This window comes from Augochlora pura, chromosome 4, assembly GCF_028453695.1.
Source record: "Augochlora pura isolate Apur16 chromosome 4, APUR_v2.2.1, whole genome shotgun sequence".
In the NCBI taxonomy this organism is placed as follows: Eukaryota; Metazoa; Arthropoda; class Insecta; order Hymenoptera; family Halictidae; genus Augochlora; species Augochlora pura.
In genome coordinates, this window is record NC_135775.1 from 14,136,644 (window position 1) to 14,158,372 (window position 21,729).

The 21,729-nt window shown below is 37.1% G+C and overlaps 1 protein-coding gene across 2 annotated transcripts in view; it reads left to right on the forward strand.

The window, feature by feature from the left end:
• The first annotated feature begins 153 nt into the window (after positions 1-153).
• Positions 154-21,729, forward strand: part of LOC144469054 (uncharacterized) — a 42,057-nt gene continuing 20,481 nt past the window's right edge. Inside the window, exon 1 of one of the 2 annotated variants that reach the window (XM_078178944.1) lies at positions 154-275. The gene's annotated coding sequence lies outside the window, so the exon portion shown is untranslated. Of the gene's footprint in view, positions 512-21,729 lie in introns of both variants that reach the window. The other variant, XM_078178943.1, reaches the window with a different exon arrangement.

The following is a 21,729-nucleotide window of genomic DNA, read 5'->3' on the forward strand; positions in this document are numbered from 1 at the left end:
ATGAAAAACTGACATTTAGAGAGTGATGCGCACGCGCGGGAAATGTTGGACTGTACTGATGCGCCACAGCACGACATATCTGTTAGTCGACGGAGGTTAATTGGAAAATTTGCTGGAAGATGGCGGAGTAAGAACACGAGCTGCATTTCGCCGCGGACAGTTCGATAAAAATCAGTCGTTCGCAGGGGCTGTTTTGGCGTGGTGTCAGTGCTGTGTGGTTTCTGTGACGAGTTTGCGTGCAGTTCCGCGGTAAATTATTAGTGATCGGTGGGGCGGTAAGTACTCGTTCGAATCATCGAAAAGAAATCGTCTCGCGTTCTCCGCTTTCGTCAACGTTCTATGACACCGTGGATTTATTCGACCACGGCCAGTAAAATCAGCTGTGGAGCCGTGCGTGTTCTGCCCCTGTCGAATGACCTAGAAAAGATTTGGCGGGGATCCTTGCAAAATTTTCGGACATCCGACTTGCCGAATCAATTCGACGATTATCGAACGAGCATCCTCGATCAAGGTTAGAACACGTTACTTGCTATAATCTGTGTTCGTAGGGAGGTCCGGAGATTCGGTTTGATTGCACGGTCGTTAGGGAGACCGCTACCCGAGAATTTAATCGAGTTTTCAGAATGTCGCTCGGGGTTCGTCAATTTATTAGCTAATTCGAAGCTAACGGATGTCCCAAAGCAACGAGTTCTCAATAGTTTGGACGGTTTCTAATCCTCGACATGCTTTGTACCGTTTTGGCTACATCTTTGAACGTTTAATTGAAACGTACTGTGCTGTCCGGACGACTTCTTTTGTCAGTGTACAATACTTTAGTTGCAATTCAATGATTGTCATTCCATGTATTTATCTGTGAAATTCGAACATCAACTAATCCTGCACTGTTATAAGTAAATGACATGAATTGTTCATCGAACCGCTTCGGTACGAAAATATTCATGGTACCACCGAGATGTCGTTTGATCGTTCGCTGCCACAGGCCGTACCGGATAACAATTGGTGCGAATTCACGTTCGTAACTTGTCTTTTTACGAAGCAGGACTTGGGTGTTCAGTTTTATCAGAATCAAGGATAATTTGATCGAGAGACCATATTGGAGCGGCGGGTTGTTTAATTTCTTTATCGGGTGTATCAGTGTGAACCGTTGCAGCCGCTTGACAGCTACTCGTCTCGTTAGACGCGGCGAAGGTTACCCGACAGAATATTAATTATCTTCTGCAGCTTTTTGTCATTAATTCGCCCGTAATCCAACGGTCTCTCCCACCAACCGCTCCTTCACCGTTATTTATCTTTTGGTCAAACCTTTTCGCCGACCTATAAACGAAATTACCTTTTTGTCAGAAAATGCTACTCAGAACCTCTTCACCTACCAATTATTCCATATCTAGAGTAATGTTATTAGTTACTCGGCAAAAAGGGGATTGAAATAAACGTTCTCTTGAACAATTGGAGCCGAGAGCGTTCCGATTGTCTTTTGTTCGCTCAACCAATTTATCGATTTGAAGAAACCGCGCGCAAAATATGGCGTATCAGGATCATGGTAAAACATTTCCTTCTTGTCAGGGATTAACGTGTTTACGGGTTACGGGATCAAGGACGAGTGGAATATAGGTGGCAAACTTGCCGAAGCTGTTAATTCATCCCGAGACAAGTGCAACGACGGGGCGTTGTCTTTCGAAATGAGTTTTACGTTTCCGTCCGAAAAAATCGCGAAACACAAAGGGATCTGTTTCGCGTGCGTGAGGATGACGCGTGTCTGTCTCTCTACCATTATTCGTGCGTGTGCGTATGCGTGTTCAGCACACGGTTTAATCGATCTCGTGCTGTGGCAACGTTATCACATGCAGGCGAAACACTATCGTCGCTAGAGTCTCGTAGACGCGAAAAAAGATTCTGCATTATTATCCGAACGAAGGCAGATCAACAAATTCAGACGAATTAACTCGTCGCCTTTCACTGATTTCTCCTTTCTCGGCTCCAATCGATCTTGTTTCTCTTCTGGAACAGCTGCAACTCACAATCGAAATTTACGAACATTTCGAGTTGCTCTCTTCCTATTACTTCTAGAGCCGTAGAAGCGTTGTATATTTTCTAATCGTTTGGGATCTATAAACAACGCTTTACCTTATACGATCATCGCTAATATTCTCCAAAATAAAGCCGTTACAATGTCAACATTGATCCTTTTATTGGACCTTCTATAAATGACTATATACAGGTTAATCGTCGATTGTTTTCTATAGTATTATTTGTAGTGGCCAATGTATAAAGCTGCTTCGTGCTTAGTTGATAAATTGTCTTAGTTGATAAATTGATAATTGTCACCATCTTTTAGCTTTTCTTGACAAAGTTATTCTACGCTAATATTGCTAATAATAAAAATTCTTTTTGGATCCATTTGTTTACCGCTAAAATTGAATTTCTTTGCTACGTACAGTACTCTCTTTAATAGTTCGTTTAAGGCTACTAGTAGTCTAATAGTACATCTAAGGCTACCATGTCGGTAAAAATGAACGATTCCCCAATTTTTATTTTAAGATTGTTAACGTTACAAAAATCTTTCTTTAGAAACTGATAGGATCGACTTTTCAATTTAAGCATATATTACTGTGAAACTGACAAAAAGTCTAAATAAATTCAGTGTAATCATTCGTGTAAAGTAAGACACATCAATTACTTTCAGCGGTCAGTAGGTTCAACGTTAATACATATCCAAAATAATACGTATCTTCAAGAGAAACAGTGTATAAGGGGGGATAACATTTGTTGTTCGTTTGTAGAGATTCCAACAGTTGTAAATAAAATGAAAAAAAGTTGTAAGGTAATAATTATTAAGGATTATAAATAATTAATCAAAATTTGTCCTTAATGATAATCATTATCCGTAAGGAAAATTTATTTTGGTTACTTATAGTAGATATTAATGAGAGAAATTTTGTTTTGGTCACGCATTAAAGCTATCAATGAGAAAAATTGTTCCTTGCAACTATTAGTAAGCAAAACTTGGTTTTAATCATTCATGACAGTTATAGGCGAGGGAAATTTATTTTCAATGAGAAAACTATAGTTTTGGTTTCACTTTCCTTATTTATAATCGTAAAATACAATTCAATTTAAGAAACATTAGCTTTTCTATACTGTTGGGACACAAATTGCAACGCGGATCATCTAACATTATTCTGTGGTCGCAAGAAAGAACGCCGTAAGTCACATGATTTTACTTCCGAGATGTTGTCGCTTAGCTCTAATCACTAATGGTTTCGTCTTAGTAGTGTTTCAAATAGCATAATCTTTTTGGGTTTACAGGATTTGTATTCACGATGCCTTTTTTGAAAAATTCGTAAATTCTATATGTTACAGTTCAATTATTATATTAGCTAAATTTTTCTGAAATTGTGATTTTGTGCATGAATTTGTCAAATCTAAAATGGCTGGTTCAACGCTAACAATCCTAAAAAAGTAATATTATATATACTAGATATTATGAAGGACCAAAATCTAATTTTTCTCGTCAGTAGTATTAAGAACAATAAAAATAGCCTCATCGGTAACTTTTGCGAGTGTTAAAAATAGAATTTTGAGTTCATAATAGTTATGAACCTTAAAAACAGGTTTTCCTAATTAATAATTACTCTAAGTAACCAAGGTAGAAATTCTCTAATCGATAACTGTTATGAACGATCGATGTAGAGCTTTCCTTATTCATAACTGCTATGAACAAACAAAATAAATTTCCCTCCTTGATAACTGTTGTTCGAATAAAACAAAATTTATTTTCTCGATTACTCTAACGAGGTTATCGGTAAGGGAAAAAATTTCTGTATATTATAATGGTTATTTATAATCGACACGATAAATCTCCATATTTTTTAGATGATATGTTCCCACTCTAATTTCGTTATTGTTCGTGAGTATTATCCAAAACTTAACAATTAAACTTGCTTTTAAAAATATACTCTGCGGAATTACTAAACTTATTTTAAAATCTACCTTTATAATACAGTAATTACAAGGTTAATAAATATGTCAAATTTTAATTTCCTGTATACATTTGTTTCTCATTTCTAATATGCGGTAATTGAAGTGTTAACAACAGATGTGTTTTTGTTAATAACTTTTTCCATTGAAATTTTCTGAATAACTGTAATTTTTGGTCCCCGATACTTGCTTTCTTGGAAATATATTCCCCTGGAGTCGCGTATATCGAGTTATTGGAAGAGAGTACTGTACTCGGATCTAAAACCAAGTACATAGACCCGCGGTTCATTCGACTAGGAAAGGAGGCGATCGAAACTCTAGGAAGCCCGCGCTTAACAAACAGGGGCAAAGTTTGCTACCGTTTCGAAATACGAAGGAGAGTTGTGAAGACGAGACCAGTGTCGAAAACAAAGTTTCCACAGAAAGAGGGATAGAGAGAAGATTCCGAAGGACGGGTTTCCAGTGTTTCTGGCTCCCGTTTTTTAGCCGAAACTGTCCGCAGTCTACGACCGAGTAACGAGCGATCGAGGCTCCGTGTTTTCCGCGGCTCCGCGAACTTTCGACAGCCTGGGCTCCCGTAGTTGGAAAAATTGCCATCTCGTTGCGTTCGGAGTTCGGAGTTGCCGAGATACTCGAAATAGCGGGAGAGAGAGATCTTTTAATTTGTAACGCTGCCTGCCACTTACTCTCTGTCCTCGTAAATCTCGAAGCGAAAACAACTTTTACGAGCACTGAGAGAGTCTCCATGTAATTTTTCGAGGCCGGTTTAATTTTTCTTTAATCTCGCGATCGTATTCACGGATCTTTGCGAAGACCCGATCGCGAAGAGCGCTAACAACCGTAGAGCAAGGCGATGCTTTCCAGACGGACACGCGATTAACGCGGCATCGCCCGCTCCTTTACCCGCGTTCCAACGATTTCCATAATGCGATAAGTTCGTTAAACGGTGCGCCGACGAGTGCACGAATTTCAATCGATCGGAGATCTATCGATAGTGGCGAACGTCGATCGTTCCAGGGTAGGGTGATAAGATATAGAGAAACTCGTTCATAAGCGTTCCAGAATAAATTCTGCGGTTACGCGCGCGACTCCTATGGGAATTCGCATAATTCTGCAGCTCGGTTGGTTCGAGATGCGAGCGGACCAAGAATGCGCCCATGCATCCGGCCCGTAACTTCCAGTTTCCGAGTGTCGTCGGACCATAGGAAGTGATATTTCCATTTGCTGCTGACTCGTAAATTAGTTGGAATGGGAATCAGAGAAAACTCTTCTCTTGAGGGTGAGGCTTTACTTGCCTACTACTACACTAAGAACCCACTTACACATACCTACAACAACTAGGCCCAGTCAAATGACAGAAGATAGAACAAATGTTGATAATTTGATTTCTTGGGTCTTTTTATAAAAAGAGCTGTATTTTTACTTTAAACAGAAATATAGATCAGGAGAGGATGCAAGAGTATGTAATGTGTTTCTGTTACTTTTTTCACAAAAAAGAAATATTTAACACGTTCCGTGTTGAGCTGTTTTTACTCGATTCTTCACACTGGCCATGTGATATTTTACTAAAACTTGATATATTATATGTAATTATTAATTATCATATATACAACAATAAAGCAAACTTATTAGGACGCATTCCTGTGGTAGTAAATTAATTCTCCAGTTCTAAATTCGTTTAGTGTATTAAATGAACAAATGTATAAGCATGTACCATCAGTGGTTACCAGTAATACGAAACGTGTTAAAGAAACAGCAATATGCGTGGAGTAATAGTTTTGAAATACATTATACGGGACGAAATTCTTTTATTTGAACGATTACTGTTTGGTCTTAATTTTCCAGATGTTTGTAAAAATTGTTAGTACTATAACATTGACTTCGAATGTAGGTACCGGAAACACGTCGCATCTAACCCAACCTAAATAATTGATTAAATAATTAATTAATTAATTTTGTTGAGCTCCAAATTGTTTGTACTGATAAAATAAATGTTTATTTTTAACTCTGGAAAAGATAAACAAATTTAGGACAATACTACTAAAATGTATCAAAAAATGTATTAGACAGTTTTTAAAGGTATCATGATAATACATGATTCAGTACACCTGTAAACTTCGTAAGTGGAGACGTCTTGGTGATTTCAAGATCATTCGTATTTATTTATATTGAATTGTACACTTTTTTATTCTCTACAAAAAAGTATTAGGACATTGAAAACTGATTAATTTAAAAAATATTTTAACTTTGTTTCTTTGATTTTTGTATTTACGTTATTTTGTATCGTGTTTGTATTTTATATTTTAAAGTACTCAAATACTTTTTACTACAGAAGAAAATATCTGGAACTCTTGCATGTCCCGCGTACGAGCGTACGAGCGTATTTACAGTAGTAACAGTAGGAGTAGTGTAGTTGGTAGGTCAAAATTGCCCAGATCTATATAGATAGATCGAAAGTATATTTTACAAAAGATAAAAAAATGTAAACTAAAACTGCTACTTCCACCTGTTTGACCTTGAGAGGTCAACTAAGAAGGAAGATGAAGAGATGAGAAGGGAAAAAGAATGGCACGTTTGTCATCGTTCATCCTCTTTATATGAAATTAAATTATAGAATATAGATGATAAAAAAAATAAATTACAATAAATAATAATTAGCAGAGATTAACGATTATAAATAGGTAATATTTAACGAAAGTCAACAAAAAATAAACTGAACTCTAAACACAATTAGCAGCTTTATTTTTCCTTTCTTTCTTGTTAGTCTTTCAAAATTACACCAAGTCATGATAGCGCTTTTATTATATCACTTATCTTATTATAATAAGGGTGCAATTGTTATATAAATGTGTTGTACAGTTACATCTTCCGTTAATCAAATAATTACAGGATTGTATATTAAAACGGAACATTTATTTTTGGACACTAATGACAAAACATTAGACGACAAGAACAACATGAAATATTAATAGCAGGCTTAAGTAAACCTTTGACTATAAAAAAAGTGAAACAGTTTGTTAAGAAAACTATATAGCTACAAAGGAAAATAAAATTTTCTATTTTTCTGGGGAACACCCATTTAAGAATATGCAAGATAAGAGATACTTTATTTCTGTGAACGGAAAACTATTAATTTACATATAAAAAAAATACACGTTCTATCATGTAACAAATATATATGGTATATTATGTAAAACTAAACAGTGTGGAAAATATTTAGTGTACAGTTTAAATTTATTGTACAGTTTCAACATTGCGAATATTAATAGACATTTCCATTCTTCCTTATTCATTATATGTAAATGTTTCGTCGTACTGCACGTGAGATAATTTAGTAAAAATGTAATATTTATACTACAGTAAGATAAAGAATTGTATTACTCAGTAGTAATGCACCAGAATACAAAGCTATTATAATATAATGCTATACTTTCCGATTAGATGTTAAAAAAATGATTGGGAAATGAAAGGCAAATTTCAACACTACAAACTTATCAAACACTGTAATTTATAAAGTAATGTCACTGCGAGTTCATATAATAGTTGATCACATAATGATGTGAGGACCATTTGATCCGATGTCACACGATATAAATCTATTTGCAGCCATTATCTAAGAAAAACGTTGCTGCTTCGTTTTACTGATTCCATTTCGTTTTATTTGCCGTTTAATAAGGAGAAACGGCAAAATTTTATCAAAATTAAAGGACGTTACATAGAGATGGGATAAAGTGTTGCTAATTTTTTACGTTAAAGCTGAAATTATGTAGAACAGAAGCAACAAACTTCTCCGTTGCAGGCCGCACATCTTTTCCTTTCAGTTGTGTATGTGGCATGCGAAGTGCCAGTGTCTGAGTGTGATAACGTGATGACGCGCGGTCCATAAGTAGCCCCCGGGCCATCAATTTGTAACCCCTGATGTAGAATAAGGGCAAAATAGAAAGAATGTAGTATGAAATGTTTTAACCTTGAAAATTTCAGTTAAACTTGAAGTATTCCAACTAAATTGTAATGTATCCGATATTATGTACAGTTGGCCTGTTTTAGAATGACACACTGTGATTTCAGCGAAAATTTCTGGTTTAGTTAAATTTTTCACTTGGATCGATTTTTTCTTGGACTCGATTTAAAATCAGCGTGTCTAAATTTACGGGAAATGTTGTCATAAAAAAAAATCCAACTGTACGTAATACAGTTTCGTTGGAATATTTCATGTTTAACATAAATGTTCAACATTAAAAAAGTTATATACTACTTTTCCAAAATTTTTCCCATATTTTACAATATTTCGGTTTTAACGTGAAAAAATAACACCACTTTATCTCATCTCTGTCACAAGTTCTCTGACTTTGACACAACTTTGTCATTTTACCCCATTGTGCGTCGGTTCCGTTTTACACATTTTCCCATATTTAACACTAAATCTATCGATTCGGTAAAAATAATCGATATCACATTTTTGTTTTAGTTTTGTTGAAATCATAAAGATTCTTTTATAGAAAATGGTAGAATACATTTTTTAATCTATGATTATAATAAAAATGGTGAAAGATCGATAGAAACACAATATTTCTACCATTATAGGGCTCGATAGGTTTATTGTTAATCACTAAAATGGAGGAATAGTAGAGAGGATCTCCAAGAGACATGGGACACGTGTCCGACGGACACGTGATGTCTTCAGAGGGTAAAATGCCCAGAAGAAAAGGAGCCCATGACGCGCGAACCATGCGAACCAGGATGTAACGGGATCAAATTCGTTGAATGAAGAGAGGGAGCCCCGATCAAGCTGTATTCTCCCCTACTTCGGTTTTTTTCGAAGCGAAATGTGTTGAAAGTTCTAGACCGAAACGTGGCATGATCTGCAAAGTACGCATCCGTTTCGAGTTGCGAGATTCTTCTCGGGACGGTAGAAATCGTAATTGGCGGCGTGGGAGCATCTACGGCGTGCGTCAGCAGTAATCATGGAAGTTTCTGATTCGGTATTACCCTTCGTTCGCAATAACCCGACCGAGTTTCTAAGTCGGTGTAATCGTGCTCTTGTTACTCGTCTACCATCGGTTCGAATTTGTCTCCCTGATTCAATTTCAACCTACGTCGAAGCTCTCCAGCGAATCATAACCGCTGCACAGCATACTGGAAACCCATTTATAGTGTCTAAAATTATTTTAATGTTATTAGAAGGTTTAAGGTTATCGTGTAGAAGGTCGTTAGATTTATCTCGACATTGACTGTAATATGAAAACTACGAGAAATTAATTTCAACGCTAAATAAAGGAGAAATCGTATATATGATGTCTAATGTTTGTGACAAACATTTATTAAATAACATGAAATCGTAGAAAATTGCTTATACATACTATAAAAATGAAAAAACAATTTTAATAGAGAAATCAATTTTATAGACGTATCTTACAATAATATCTTTATTTGCGAGAAACATTTGTTAAATAATATAAAATTCTATCACAATTCAATAACTTCGATAGATATTTTTTAAGACATCATCTGTTACAATGCGTTTAATCGCAAACTTCATATTACATTTCTTTTCTTTTTTTTCCTCTGAAATTATATTTTCTCATTTTGGTCGCAAAATCCCGAGACATACTGTAAATTAATATTAAAAAATTGAGATAACTTCAATGTTTTGAAAAAATTTGTTTCCGAAATATTTGATATTGAAATCAGAGAAATGAATACCGATGGACTCTTGTTATAAGACGTTATTAGTTTCGCTTTATTTGATAAGATTTAAACATACAATTTCGTTGAAAAACTTTAGTATGTTTATTGAAAGTTTCACGCGTGATAAACGTATTCTACTTTCAGACTTTAAATATTATACGTTTTCTCTGTCCGTAATCTTCAATGATCGAAAATAATTATAGTCACTGAGTATCTAATGGAAGTATCACCGTAGGTGTTTAAAAAGAGGCACTCCCCTTTAAGCATGTAGGTGATCTTAATGGCTTTAAAAAAAATAATACAGAAATAAATATTATTATGGTATCGTGTGAGCCCCATTTCAATTATGTCCTTAACACTACTTTTATCGATATTTTGTTCTTCACAATTTACCGAATCCATTTTCCAAAATTATGAAAAACGTCATAAAATATTGTGAAATAGTAATTATTTGAAAGTGTCTCATCATCTTTTGTAGAAATAGTATCAAAACATTTGACGTATCTTTAACAACAACGACAATATTTGAAGTCCAAGGTTAGATGACACTCACCCTGTATAAATTATCTAAAATGCTGAATACTTTAGTTTTTGAATCGTTTAAATGAACAAATTTCCAGCTCATTGTGCACCGATTCCCGCGATTGGACCGTTCACTTCGACGTCAACGGGTGCGCTTCCTATTTTTCGACTTGCGATCCAGGTCATCCGCGCGAGAAACGTCGTAAAAGTTTGCGAAAGCGAAAGAAACCTGATGGGTCTCTCAAGATAAACGAGGAAATCTGGGTCGGTGGGAGTACGCATTGTGGCCAAGATCGCAGTTACGCAATTTCGCGACTACCGAGAATCGTCTATTTGCGTTCGAGCCGAATCCTTTGATTCTTCATAGTTTGGACTAGAGAGTTCGGTGTTGACGAAAGTATTATCCAGATGAGAAGGTGCACCCCAATGAACGCCTGCCGAGGGTCGGAATCCACTCCTGGATCGTGCTGAATTCTCCGAGCTAGAAAATCGGCTGTGGGGAGACGGGATCTTCTGCGAGTATGCCTCCCGATGTCCAAACCTCCTCCGATCTTCCCCCGATACGTTCTATATCATCGGGTTTCGGAGGGAGCAACCCCCCAATCGTCTCGTCGAGGCCCGTCAAGTAGCCGAGTGTCGAGTCTCGACAGCTAATCATCGTGCGAGATAAGATCGAGAAGGTTGTAACGGACTTGTCGTCGATGTCAGCGGGGACGGGTTCCGAGTGTACCGGCCGGCTGATACCGGCTAGAGCACTCTGCATTGTGTAGAAAAACTACCTGGAATTTGTGAATAAAACGCAAACTCTTTTATTCGTTCATCCGAACTGATTTCGTTGTGTTCGAAATAGGCGCTATTCGAAGCAATGTAGTCTGTGACAGAAAGATGGTACATTTTAAAAATAAGTGATATTTATTTATTTAATAATACTATCAAGGTTTTGTTTTTATACAAACTTGCAAAATACTACTGCAAACATACACTTATGAAAGAGAATTAAATTCCTCCAGCCTAAATAATTTTATATTTTAATTTTTGAAATGCATTATTTTATTATTAACCCCTTGAACTATCGTAACGTGTCAGACTCGTGATACAGATTTTTCATGGAAGATCTACTAAATATGAACATTATTAATTTCTTCTACATCAAAGTAAAGATAAATTCTTCTCTTATCAAAGTCTAGAAACAAAAGTATATAAAGACAATAAATGAAAAAAAATTGTCTGGTCTTATTATTAAAAATATTAAGAGCAAATAAGTGCTAATCAACGCAGCCCGAAAGGAATCGTAGTGCAAGGGGTTAATAATGAATATAACTCGATTCAGAATAATGTACTTTACCAATTTTGTTTTAAATGTAAAATTAACAAAGTCTTTGTAATTCTGTAGAATGGCTGCACCGATTTCGATAATTTTTTTATGTTATAAATATGATATTCTTAAAAACTTTCTCCTTTCTAAAAATGTTTACTACTACTATTACCACTACTACTATTACTACTACTATTATTACACAGAATTTGGCTTATACATGCACGTGTATGCCGCTTTATGAGATCGCCGCCCATCTACTGTTTCTACAACGTACTGCATACGTACAACGATTGAACTTGTTGAAAAGATACTACTTGTCGACGCTAGAAAACTTATTGGGTTGGTAAGAAAGTAATTTCGTTTTTTTAGTGTAACATAAAATTCAATTTTTTCTATACAAAAAATGAACTTTAATCAGTCAAATATCTTCCATTTTGTTCGATGACCTTTCGCCATCTTTCTGTTAACTTCATAATCCCGTGTTGATAGAATTTCTGGTCCTTAACAGTAAAAAACTCAACCAAGTGCGATTTAAGGTCATCGTTATTGCTGAAATTTTTACCATTGAAGAAGTTTTGTAAACTTCGGAATAAATGATAATCCGATGGTGCAAGATCGGGGCTGTGTGCCTGTGATTGATTCGTTGTGTCAGGTGAATTTCTTTCAATTCGTGTGGAACCCAAATATCGAGCTTCTTAACAAGTCCAAGACGTCTTATATGATTTTCAATTGTTGTGTGTGATACATTCAACTGTTTTGTAATCTCTCGCACAGTTATATGACGATTCGATTCAATTATTGCTTTCATTTTGTCATCATCAACTTCGGAAGGTCGACCAGAACGTTGATTACCTTTCAATGAGAAATCTCCAGAACGAAATTTTTCGTACCAATTCTGGCACGTGCCTTTTGTTAAACAATCAACACTATAAACTTCACATACATCTTTCCGAGCCTCGACCGCTTTCTTGCCTTTATGAAAATAAAAAAGTAAAATGTGTCGAAAATGCTGCTTTTTGCACTCCATATTAAAACTGACCGTAAACTGACAGTTGTAAACAAAATTACACGGAATTTGTTTCTAAAGCTACCTAGTGGCATTGACTACCAAATCTCAAGAGGAAAAAATTCTAACATTGACAAAGAATAACGAAACAAACATAACGCTATCTACTGGTGCAAAACGAAATTACTTTCTTGCCAACCCAATAGATTACAAGTACACATTATTCTGGAACGAGCTGTTACTGAACGGTAGTTAACGTATACAAAGTATTAAAGAGAACGTGTAGTTGAAGTTGGTTGGGGTTAGCGTTGCGTGGGGTTGGTGGGGAGGGAAATCGACGCTCTTGCAACTACAATATTCCGTACCTCTCATGGATAAAACCAAACCCCTCTAGCTAAAACATGTGAGTTTATAAATCGACAAGTTCATACAAAATTATTTTATTTCTAAAAAAGCGAATCTCTATATTCTCTACGAAGAAGATACTTTCTTCATCGGTTCACCCGCTATATACAAACTATAATCGAGAGACAATTATTTTGCAGATAATAGTTGTTCAAAATCTCATCCTTTATAACATTCTTTAAAATTATCAAAATCAGCCCCCGCATTCTATAGCTTTTAAATTATATGTTTTTTTTTGTCAAGGAAGTAAAAAAAGCACATTACTTTTCGAAGCTCTCCCGATTTATATTTATTTTTAATGATAATGTAAATCGTTTTTTAAAAAGGTGGGAGAGAGATTAACACATTCAGGATAGAGCCATTAAACTGTAAATTTACCAAATACGTGTACCGCGACACTTTGAAATGAAAAATTCCGGTTACTTATTTTAATACAATCTGCACTTTGAAGAATGTTCGACGAAACCGCCATCCCCACAGGTCAAAATTCTCGAATTATTTGCGAATACGTGAACGCACCGCGAGAAAAACTTCGTGCAGGGAGTGTCGAGTATTCTTTCCCCTCGGTGGGAAGTGCTTGCACTCCCACGATGGAAAGCTCTTCGCACCATACGCACCCTTTCGTCTCCATATGGGGGTCCCCGGTTTCTAGCCTCGCGTTGTTGCCGGTTACGGCCGTGAAGTGATCGTGCTCGGACTGTTTTATAGGCAACGGTGACGACAAAATCATCTCTATGAAACGTGCCTACCGACAGAGGCGAGCCTTTGCTCGCGGTACCTTTGGAAACTCGAACAGTAAACCAAGAACGTCCCTCATTTTCGCGCGACCAGAATGATACGTTGCTATAGGAATTAACCCTTTGCCGTACGATATTCTTCACGATTGCAATGGTTACAGCGAAAATAATATATCTCCGTAATATCTTTTCACTTTAACTACCGTGTTACTCATGCATGGATGACGGAGTTATTCACGCAGAACAGAAAATTACTATATCTTCGTAATTTTATAAGGATCCTTAAATTGTACAAATGTTAGAAATTTAATTGATATCGTACAAATTAGCTTTTTAATTCGATTAAATTTAATACTTTTATTTTATGAAATTTTTGAAGTTGGCATAGAAGTCAAAAAAAGAAGGGAGGACCAGTGTCAGAGGTAACAATTTGACTTTGAATTATCTGACATTATTTAGCCTCGATATTTTCGATTTGCAACAAGTAATGTTTAAGTTATTAAAGAAATAGATACGAGCAAAATCTCAATCATCCATACAGTCAATACGTATGAGGCCAAAAGCCAAAAATCAGATAATCACCATAATCATTTTATTTAATCACCATAAACTAGATAGTTAAAATTTATTATAGTGTATGGTATTTTAACTTATCGCCATTCCTAACCATTCTGGTAAAATTTAGTTCGTTCAAATATATGTATCAATAATACATAGTTTGTATATGTTTAGTCCTACCCTTTCTGAACATTCTGTATGTGACCAACTCTTCCCCGTTCGAGGAACAAATGTATCCTCCTTGATTCGACCTAATAGACCTGTTTTCGATTTTCATTGTAACCAAGACACGATTAATACAGAGTGTTTCTGCCCATAGTTTCTGCATAGCTGACGCGATACACAATGGAAGTGGGGGACGTTGTGCTTAAGAGACTCTCGACGCCAGTCGGCTATCAGAAATTTTGTGGATCACTGACTCCGAGAAACCACCAGAGAGTGTGCGTATTCAAAGGAGAATGAGATCGAGTCCAAGCCCGAATTTTGAAAGCTCTCCGCCCGGGTTCGACGAACAGAAACTGTATCCTCTTCCACGGTCGACGGAGACGAATTAGGGCCTAACTACGTAATGACCGCCCGCCGCCGGATGGCCGGAGGGCTGTCACGCGATCGCAGCGAGCATTTCCCCGACGCGATGTTCTCCAACAATATTGTGAATCGCGACCGAGAATCTATCTCGCGGCTCGGAGCCTCGGCAAAAGCTTCCGCAAGGAACAAGAGAGTCTCCAATACCTTCCTCATCGTCGATCGAACGTGAGTTAACTCGCAATCGGTGGGATTATCGTTTCAGGGCACGCGAACTGTAGACTAACGTCCATGCAGAGTTTTTTTGCGTTAGAAGAGAAAAGTTTTATCTGGAGCATCGACGAGAGATGTAGAGGAAGAGAGAGAGAGAGAGAATGCGAAAGAGAGCGGATCGAAAATCAACGGTGTGGCTCCATTGCGGCCGGAGGAAAAAAACGATGGAAAATATCGGTTTTCCTACTGAAACGGAGAGACCTAGTGGAACAGTCGAAGCGGCCTTTTTTCTTCGCTGAAAAATTCTTCCTGGAGTGGAATCTCCAAGCGAAAAGATGCTGCAAAAACATGGACAGTTCTCATCAATTAGTCATTATTCGTCCTGAAGCCGTGGAATCACGACCGCGACGACGACAACAGGAAGGATCGAGTTTATTCGAATTCGATGATGCACGACCCGTAGCCGTCCTTTACTTGTATTTCCTGTTCTGCTCGGTGGATTTTTCATGTTGGTAACACGATCGTTGGCTTTACCGGAAACGCTAGCTTAATTCGAAACGATCCACCGGAACGCGGAAGGATCGGGTTCGTTTAAATTCGTATACGTTTCACGAACCTTTTTTCTGCGGGAGCTCGGGCGCGATCATTCGTCAACCTACGGCGCACAGTGGTCGATTTCCTCTAAAAGCGACAGAAAAATCATTATGACTTGGCAACAAAATGATACATCCTTCATTTATCATCGCAAAATGCGCGTATCATTTCTGTCAAATATTGAACTGTAACGTCATTATTGATTTTTAGATTTTGTTTTATTGTCATATCCATGAGGGTTGCCAAGCATACCATTGTTTATGGCTTTCGCATCTAAACTCACAAGGAGTCACAGCTATTTTTAGATTTTGCGGTTGCAGTAATAAGTACCACATTATATGCTACAAGAAAGAATTAATTCTAACACGATTTTTATTTATTATGTAACTTATAATGTATATATTATGTAACTATTCTGTTTTTAAACAACTAAGAGCATATTCATTTTGGTAGAAGAGAAACATAATGATAAAAATTGAAATAATTTTAGATTATTTCACGTTTTTCAATTATTAATAAAAATAAACGTATAAAACCTTACTATTTTATACTATACTACCGATTAGATTAAGCAATATTAAATCAAACTACGTAATAATTTTCCACTTAGAAAACAATTTGCTATTTTTTCATTTTGGTCGCAATTTCTGAGAGAATCAACCATTGTACTACGGCGTCCGACGAACGTCGGTTACTGTGTCCACAGTCTGGGCTTTTCATGGAATTAGAGAATTTTATCGGCGGCCGTAAAAGCTGTGCTACGCTGGATGCTCCTATCGAGCCGCGGGATATTGAAACTCCGTGAAAACGTTATTGCTTAGAGCCGCCTCGGGCCGAGTTATCGTCTAGTATCGACCTTTCCGCGATATTCTATACCCCGTATCCCTCTTCCCGTCTACAACGATTCTTCCCGCCTCTCGCAAAGTCCCCGGGGAAACAAAATCCTTGAACGTGAACTCGGTGGAACAGGTGCCAAGGATGGAGTCATTTCAGTCACGATTCGATCCGATCTCATCAGTGGAAATACGAGAGCGTTCTCCGCCGTAGAAAGAGTTATTAATTTTGTCGGGAGGTTAACATTTTCTCTAATTAAGTGGACGCGCGCCGATCAGCGAACGTGCAGTTTTCGCGCTAATGGTGTTCCCCGTTTGATAACTCGTTGCGCCGGTCGCCCAGTCGATTTCCTTGTTAATTGCATTCGCCGGGGTTCGGTTTCGCGAAACAATTTCGTGTTCGATTAATAATAACGCGGTCGTTGGCTCCCCCCCCCCCCTCTCTCTCTCTCTCTCTCTCCCCCACCTAGTCGCGTTGTCGGACGAAAGTGAACAGCTCGAGATTGTTTTTTCCAGCGAAACCGATTTCGATTCGGCGCGGACGAACACGCACAATTCGCCGGAAACGTTCGAGCGTGTAATGTAAACGTGCTCGGCGATGCTGCGGGAGCAGTGCAGGTGCACGCGGTACGTGTTGGCGTAGATTGGATAATGGTCGTTTAACGACGATACAGAACTCGGCGCGCGAAAGCGCTGGCAGCGGAACGCCCGCAAAGGGACGAAAGAAAAGGAATACAGGGACAAAGAAAGAATGGGCGGCTATCAACAGAGAACGAGAGTAGCGCGAGAATGTAGCGACACGCGTTCGCCCGTCCACATTCAAACCGCAGACTGAAATTTAAGTGTCGCTTTTATCGAGCTGGTCTCTTTCGACCATTCTTCGCGAAATCATCGTGAACAGCTGCCTTTCCGAACTCTCGATCGCACTGTTTCGATTAATGTTTCTAATTAACGATTCCTGGAACGCGACTGTACCTATAAAAAAACAATAAGAAGTTCACGTGATCGGTGTTGCAACGATAGTTGAACAACCGTTATTCAGGGGAGAATTTGTTGTAGTCCTTTGCCGATGGCCTTCACAGACAAGCCGAGGCACAATGTTAATTTTCAAATATGATTTATTTAGTGCTCACAACTCAAACACCTTTGTTATAAAGATGAACAAAAACAATAAGTATTACAATAATTACAGAAAAGTTAAGTTAAAGTATCGCATTTATAACAGAGCTTTTAGTGTCGAAAAGTGAGTTGCGACAGAAATTTAAAGAATCACAATCACCGTTAGCATTTTTACATATACGATTTAGGCAATTATTAGGTCGAGTCATAAATAATTTCTGTTTCTTTATCAGAAATTTATTTCATTTTTTAATTTATTTTTTGTTTTTATTATTTTATTTATTTGAAACCCTTATCTATTTAGTTTCTTTAGAAAGCAAGTGCTCGTTTGTTTTGGTGACTCATAATGGGTAGATGCGAACAATAGATTCTACCTAGCTGCATTAGAAATTACTTATTACTCGACCTAATACATTTTTCAAATGTAGTTCTATGAATCGGAGGAATAAAAAGAAAATGGTTTCGAATTTTTACGTTTTTTAATCGTAGAACATGAGAGGAGGTCATTAGCTGATTACGAATTCGTTCTTCGAAGGTAATTAATCCGCGATCTAATAATATATGGCTACTGTTATGGTCATGACAGTAAACAGACATTGATGTGTCTGTATAGTGAAAGGCCATTCTGAGAAATTGATGTTGTGCAATTTCAATGGATGTAATATGATTTTCAAAGTAGAATGACCATATGACAGATTCTAAAGTCGATCGGATAAAGATTTATAGAGGGTCGGAAAAGTATTAATTGAAAAATTCCTAGAGTTACGATCAATAAATTCAAGTTTTATATGTTGATTTGGAAATAATAGTAAAGTGGGTATATAGTTGTTCTTAATGAAAAATGAATAATAATATTAATAATCCCACATAAAATTCAGAAAAGTAGTTTCTCATTTCCTTATTTTTTGGGGCACGCAAAATTGTGTGCCGGACCTATCCTACTCACGCGTCGATCACGTGCCAAGTCTTCTTATCTACTCTTTCGTCTCGTTGGACGGACCATAGATCCGTTCGGATGCGTATTTTCTCGGGTCCATTTAAGCGATACGGTGGCTAAACACTTTCCCTCGTTGACGATGAATCGGGGAACGCTCACGATTTTCGGATCGAGCCCGAAAACGAAAAAAGCTGTGGGACAAAAGACGCAGTGGATCTTCACGGGGATCCTATTGCAGCTTCGGTTTGATAAAGTTCGGTCGTGCTAGCGCGAAACCGAGCTCAGCGCAGCTAGGCGCAGAGCGAGGCGACTGGCTGCCGCCGGCGTGATTCCGTGGGGTCGATACGACGGAATCGAGTCTAGGTACGCACACTCGAACACGTTCTAGTACTTATTGCGGAAAACACGTGCGAACAGGCTCGCAGGAAACTTCTTGAGGGCGAACCTTTCGACGAAGCCGCGGGGCTGCTGTGCAGCGTTTAACCCCTAACTGACGAGAGCCGCCTGAAAGTGTACCGCATTTTTCCCCCCTTCAACGTTAACATTTCTATTTGCAACGGAGATACTCTAACAAAACGCGTGGAGAACTTGCGGATGTAGTTCATAGGCTGGTACCAATTCAACTTTTGGTATTCAACTTTTCGTTGAATTCAATCAGAGAAAGCGATGATACTCGCGAACAATACTCGCAGTGGAAACGAAAGCAGACACGCGACGCGCGGTGTTCGATTTCTTTTTTTAAATGAAACGAAAATTCGCCGACGTTAGTATTGTTAAGTAAACTATTGATTTATTGACTTTTTACGAGAAGTTAGCAATTAGTTACGAAATCTAAGAATACAGAGGTTTGGAATGGATGTTATGTGCAAGATTAAATGAAAAAATAGCAGGATGAACCCAATTTCTTAAATTAACATGTTAAGTTTAATTAATACTGTATGTTTGTATAATATTTAAAGTGATGCGCCTCAAATTCTGTTCTAAAAGGTGCTATGGATGAGCAAACGTTTGTGAATATAACATGTTAATTTTTATGAGATTGTAGTAAAATATGAAATGTTGAAAAATATTTGACACATATTTTATTCTATCTGTAATGATGCATATCTAGGGGATGAAAGAAAAATAGCTTTTACTCTCAAAATCGAGAATAAAGGCCATATTTGTTAGGTATCTCATAAAATAGAGAGCGTTGAACAATAAATTTGATTCAAATGCATGTTTTGGACCGACAAATTTAATCACTGTAAAAATTTTCTGAAAAAGTTATTTGTTTAAATAATATTTTAAAAATAGACTTTTTTCAATTTTTCTTATTGTTTAGCTATTTTTTACTGCAATTCATTGTCATATAATAATGCTAAACCTACCGAGCCAGTCAAAATGATCAAGTCCAGATTTTGTCTTTTGGAAGTCTAGGAGTTACGAAGACTCTTCTACGGAAAACGATTGAATGAATTCCTTAATTTAAGTTATATAAAATATCATACGTTATACTAAAAATATCAGAAAGTCTAAATAAATTTAATCTTGTCATTCTTATGAAGTAAGCTATGTTAGTCATTCTTATAGCTCGATAGGTTTAATCGTAATCAACACCTTTTGTTTGGCCAATTGTTTGAGTAAATCATTTTTTAACGTATTAGCAATGATCTGATAAATATATTGTTTCACTAAAATTTGTTAAGTAATTGTATAACAAGTTGCAGTAATAAAATTGTGGAAAAATTTTCTATGTAATAAATAAATGAACATTATTTAAATTTTTTTCATCAAAAATGTTTTTATTCATCAATTGATAGATCTTCATATGCCCTTCAGCATTTTGACTGAGCATTAATTGTTATGTTAATCTATTACATCGTCCTGATTTTAGTAAGCTCCGCAAAACAAAAGGATATTAAAGAAATAATTGATTTCATATAACTTCTCGATTTTAATTCAATAAAATAAAATATAAATAATATTTATGTGAAGATCTTGAGATTGTGAGTGTAACATTCAAAAAGCCGAAAAAAATATTCATGGTTCTAGGTTGAAAATTAATTATAATAGTTTAGGAATTATTATTTCTTTGAGCTGTTCACCAGCGTTGGTAGGTCAAAAGTACTTCTTGGACAAGAAAGACACAATATGCTTTATGGCGAACAGAAACGTATAAATCGCATTTTACCTGTGAACGTTTACTCCAAAGAGTATTCTCGTTTATTGAATAAATAAATCAATTAATTTTATCTCACAGTCGCCTATAGAATCGGAAACTCTGCTTGATTCGATCGCACAACAGGTACGACAATTTCTTGACATGTTTTCATTACACCCGTTGCAATTTCGCGAGTACAACAGGATATATCGAGCCTGTGTTACTGCGCAAAAAATTACGAAAGTTCGAAATTTTATCGAATGGGGCGGCTAAATCTTGAAAGTCCTTGCGAAAGCCACGACGCACGGTTAACACCGAACTCGATGCAGCCGACTCCGTAGACATCTGGAATGATAAGCGGGAACGTTTGTCCGATGACCGATCGATCGGTCTTGTTCCATTATCGGGTTGTTCTGCGAAGCTCGTCCGAGATGCATCTGAATTGTAAAAATCGCGTTGCGTCGCTCGGCTCGATAGAAGAGAGCATTGTTACGTGTTTGGCTCGTTATTAAAAAGCCTCTCTGGGATATCCGAACGTATTCGAAGGTTCTGTTTCTGTTTGCCTCGGCATAATCGGCGCAGATAACGAGCCGGCATCGGTGCTCCAGATGGAGCTCCATCGTTATCGGAAACATCCCTGCTCTCCTTTCGCCCAGTCTCCTTTCGAGCGTTGTCCGTTCTTGGAACGCTCTCAATAGGGCCTAATCACTGAGACACAGATACCTTTTAGACCCTCAGAAGATTTTGTGAAGTTTGCGTCCGACCAATACATCGGCATCGACGATACGTGTTACAGATTCATAACTTCTCAACTAATCCATTTCCGACCTAAGACGCTTAATATTTTTTAAAGAACATACAAAGATGTATTGTTTAAAAAATGCATTAAGAGTTGGAATGAATGTGAAGTGAAAATTTTGGATAGTATTAAAATCTATGTTCCTTTATTTGTTTTTTGAAATACAATAAGCTACGAAATTTAGATTTCAGTTGTTTCACTTTTGTCCAATGCTGGTAACACTGACGCCGCGCAGTGGTTTATCAATCACACTTAAATTATTTTAGCGTAGTTTCAAGGTTTAAAAGGAAAGTATAGTAGGTTGTTGAATTTCTCTCGACAGCAGCTAAAGTATTATCGACTGAAAAAAGTATT